Source organism: Nannospalax galili, unplaced genomic scaffold (genome assembly GCF_000622305.1).
Source record: "Nannospalax galili isolate Female #2095 unplaced genomic scaffold, S.galili_v1.0 scaffold1569, whole genome shotgun sequence".
NCBI lineage: Eukaryota > Metazoa > Chordata > Mammalia > Rodentia > Spalacidae > Nannospalax > Nannospalax galili.
In genome coordinates this window covers 90,842-95,555 of record NW_008360051.1, presented here as the reverse complement: position 1 = coordinate 95,555, position 4,714 = coordinate 90,842, and the positions used below count along the sequence as shown (strand labels likewise).

The 4,714-nt window shown below is 42.2% G+C and overlaps 1 long non-coding RNA gene across 1 annotated transcript in view; it reads left to right on the top strand.

Moving 5' to 3' along the window:
- The first annotated feature begins 4,407 nt into the window (after nt 1-4,407).
- Nucleotides 4,408-4,714, top strand: part of LOC115068605 — an 8,079-nt gene continuing 7,772 nt past the window's right edge. Inside the window, exon 1 of the long non-coding RNA XR_003847942.1 lies at nt 4,408-4,468. This is a non-coding gene — a long non-coding RNA (uncharacterized LOC115068605). The remainder of the gene's footprint in view (nt 4,469-4,714) is intronic.

Sequence of the window (4,714 nt, the reverse complement as noted above, 5' to 3'; positions counted from 1 at the left end):
ATATATTGACAGTAGCCCCAACTGGCACTTCCTATGTAGATCAGGATGGCCTTGATCTTATGCCTCTGATTTTTGAGTTCTGGGATTAATGTGCACCACCACGCCCCACCAGAATAGTTTTCTTGAAGGCAGGAGTTTTTACCAGTTTTGGTCTCTTTGTTGTATGAATGATTTCCTAAATGAACTGAGTTGACTCTCTGTTACGTACTATGCTGGTACGGAGCATTTCAGGCTTTATAACTAGTGGGAGAGATAGGCGGACCTGCAAGTAATTTCAACAGAAGCACAGTGAAAAATATATTCCTGAAGCATTGTGGGAGTAAAGGGGAAAGAAACACTGATGAACCTGGAAATTCAGGTAAAAGTTTTATGAAAAAAATGAACTCTTGTATGCTGCTGGAGAGAATGTAAATTAATGCAGCCACTATGGAAATCAGTATGGAAGTTCCTCAGAACAGTACAACTACCTTAATGACTGAGCTAAACCCTTTCTAGTCAGCACACCACAGAAATACTTACACATCCATGTTTACTGTCACACCATTCATGATAGCCCAGACAGGGAATCAGCCAAGGTACCTATCAGTGAGTGAATGCAGGAAGAAAATGGGGTTTACAAACACAATGAGGGTCCACTCTGCCATAAAGAACGAGAGCTGGGTGAGGTGCTCACACCTATCGTCCCAGGACTTGGGAGGCTGAGGCGAGAGGATTACCATGAGTTGGTGTCCCGTCTATGCTTCATGAGCTCCAGACCACACTGGGCTGCAGAGTGAGAGAGGCCCTGTCTCACAGACAACTAAATTATGTCATTTGCAGGAAAATAGATGAAATTAGAGATTATCATACTAAGTAAAATAAACCAGACTCAAAAGCAAATACTGCATGTTTTCTCTCATATGTGGAATACAAATTTAAAGTGTGTGTGTGTGCGTGTGTGTGTGTGTGTGTGTGTGTGTGTGATGAAATTGTAAGAGAGGCTATATGGGGGGGGGGACCAGCAGCAGGAGGAAGAGGGAAAAAGACAAGACAACTTGGGAGGTGGTGAATATGGGCAAAGCATATTGCACATGTCTGAGATTTCACATGACATTCATTATTTGGTATGTTAAGAAATTTTAAATTTTTTTCCAACTTAGCACATTTCCTTTGCTTACAAAATCAGTGTTAAAGAAAAAAAAATTTGAAACATATTTAAAGACCTAATTGACTTTTATCTGTGGCCTGTGAATCAGGACAGCATCTCCTTCTATGGACTAGATGAGCTCCAATGAGCAGAGGAGACAAACATTAGAGACAGGAAAGAACTGAAGAAAGCAGAAACGGGGAACAAAGAAATAGATCATCATTCCAAATTACTTCCCTTATAAGGTCAAGTCAGAAGAGATGGACTCACCATCCTGGCTTGGGTTGGCCATAAGCCCCTTCCGTTGGGTTATTGTTGAATATGTTTTCGCTGTTTTCTTTACGATTTATTTATTTTTATGTGTATAAGTGCTTTGCCTGCATGTCTGTATTTCTGGTGCCCTCAGAAGCCAAAGATTGCAGTTGTAGCTACCCGATGTGGGTGCTGGAAACTCAACCTGTGTCCTCTATAAAAATAGCAAGTGATCTTAACCACTGAGCCACCTCTCCAGCCCCATGTTGTCATTTTTGAACTGGCCATTATTTTTTAAATTTTGATCCTTTGAGATTTTTTGAAAATACTGATTCTTTGAGAATTTCAAACAATGTATTTTGATTATATTCTGACACTGTCATCTACCCCCACTTTACTACCCATGCCTGACTTCATGTCCTCTATTATTTTTTTAAGGCTTTTTGAATCTAATTTGTGTCCAAGTGCTCTTCAGTGTGGGTCCATCCCCTGGAGCCTCATCAATCTGCCCAGTGCCACAGCCTTAAAGAAAACTGACTTTCTCCCAGCAGCTCTAAATTGCCGATAATTCTTCAGCTAGAGGTGGGGTGTCTCGCTCGCCTCCTCACTCCCATGCTGGATTTTGTGTGGCTTCATCTCACATAGGTCCTGTGCGTGCTGTCACAACTACTGTAACTTCATATGGGCAACTGCCCTGCCATCTCAATAACACTGCTTCCTTGGGTCATCCACCACCTCTGGTTCTTAACAATCTTTCTGCCGCTTCTTCCACAAAATCCCTGAGCCTTCAGAGGCAGAAGTTTGATTAGGTGTTCCATTTAGGGCTGAGAATTCCACTTTCTTATTCTCTGCACATTGACCAGTTGTGGGTCTGTGTTAATTACCATCGGCTGCAAGAAGGAGCTTCTCTGACAGTTGAGGGGTGTAGTCATCTACAAGTAAAAGAAAAAAGTCATTAAGAGTGGGTTTAAGGGCTGGAGAGAAAACTCAAGTGGTTAAGAACACTGAATGTTCTTGCACAAGACCCAGGTTCGAATCCCAGATCCCACATGGCAGCTAACAACTGCCTGTAACTCCAGTTCCAGAGGATCCGACAACCTCTTCTGTCTTCCATGGGCATTGCACAACATGGTGCACTTACCTACATGCAGGCAATACACGCATACACATAAAAAATAAAAATAATAAATATTTTTTTTTAAAAAGAGTGAATTTAATACTATGTTCACTTAGCAGAATAACAGTAGTAAGTTCTCCCTTATGGCCTGCAACCTTTCAAGCTACAGGTTTTTGGTGCTGAGAACAGTGCTAGGTATGGGCTCCATCTTGTGAAGTGGGCTTTAAATCCAAACGGAAAGTGGTTTTTTGCTCCCTTAATATTCGTGCCACTATTGCACCAGTGGACATATCCTGTCAGGCCAGTTGCTATGGTAGTTGACAAGGTTCACAGTAACTTTTCTCTTCTGGAAACATGAATAGCCCTTTTAGCACTATGAAAGCTAGCCACTAGAAATGAAACTTCAAGGTTAGTACCAGCTTGATTCCTCCTTGTTTGTTCTATGACTCATGTATGTAATGTCTTCAACAATAGGGTCTTACCATCAAGTTCTTGTGGAAAAGCAAGAGCAGGCCCAAGATGTTGAGTATTTTTAAAAATATTTTTCAGGGGACTGGAGAGATGGCTCAGCGGTTAAGAGCACTGACTGCTCTTGCAGAGGACCCAGGTTCAATTTCCAGCACTCACATGGCAGCTACGAACCGTCCTTAACTCCAGTTCCAAGGGAATCCGAAGCCCTCTTCTGACCTCCGCGGCATTGCACGACACAGGTGCCCTCACATACATGCATGCAATACACTCATACACATAAAATAAAAATAATAAAGAAAATATTTTAAAAAATACTTTTCAGTCATTTGTGTTTCATCTTTTGAAGACTTTTCCATTTAATTCCTTGCCCCAATCTTTAACTTTTTTTTTGATGTTTAGTTTTTTAAGTTCTTTGTATATTGCACACATGAACTCTGTCAGAGGTATAGCTGGTAAATATTTTTTCCCATTCTGTATTTTGCCTCATCATGCAAATGATATGTCCTTTTCTGTACAGAAGTTTTTTGGTTTCACGAAGCCCCTTTATCAGTTGTTGGTCTTAATGCCTGTGCTATCAGGATCTTTCCTGTGCCAAAAAGTTCCACTGTATCCCCCACTTTCTCATCAATCAGATCCAGGGTATCTGGTCTTATGTTGAGGTCCCTGATCTATTTGAAGTTGAGTTTTATGCAGGGTGAGAGTTAGATGTAGAAAAGGTCTTTAACAAAATTCAACATCCCTTCATGATAAAAATCATGGAGAATCTTGGGATACAAGAGACATATCTTAACATACAATAATAAAGGGAACATACAACAAGCTGAGAGCCAACATCCTCCTAAATGGAGAAAAACTCAAAGCACTTCCACTAAAATCAGGAATGAGGCAAGGCGGCCCATTTTCTCCATTCCCATGTACAGTACTTGAAGTCTTAGCTAGAGCAACAAGGCAAGTGTGTAGGAGATAAACACAAATCGGAAAGGAAGAAGTCAATGTCTCCTTATCTGAAGATGATATGACTATATACATAAAGACCCTAAAGACTCTGTCAGAAATCTCTCAGAGCTGATAAATGTGGGGAGCCGCCTGCCGTCCCTGCAGATGCCATTACAAGATGGCGCTCACATCCGGTTCATGCTGAGCAGTAAATAAGTCAGTACGCATGCCCGAAGTAATTTTCCACCTTCTAGTCTCTGCCTACCTCGTGGCGTGATATGGGCTGATGAGTTTGCGACCAATCAAGAGTTGCCACGTCCAAGACGGGCTTACTAACCTATATAAGGGCTGGGTTTCCGACATTCGGGGTCTTCACCCTGTAAGCTTATGCTCTCCCTCTCAAGATGCATTAAAGCTTTTCTGCAGAAGGATCCTGAGTGTGCCGCGTCGTTCTTGCTGGCGAGACGATAGCGCAGGACAACTGGTGCTGAGACCCGGGAATTCAACCAAACCATCGTCAGCACCATCGGAGACCCCTTGAGTTCAAGGAGGATTCAGAACTGCAGGTAAGGACGTTCAGAGAGGTATGTTTTTTCTGGACTTTGGCTTGAACCTGTTTCCGCTTTGGAAAGGTAGCTTTGAGGCCTTGGTTATCATTCTGGGAGCACTTATAGTTTTGTTGTATAAAACATGCCAGGCCATTGTGGCGGAAAGTCGAAATGTTCTTGAGGAAGTCCAGGATAGCATGTCAGAAACTGAACGCAGTGAGAGGTTAGGTGCACGAAAAAAGAAACGGGCCCCAAATAAGGAAA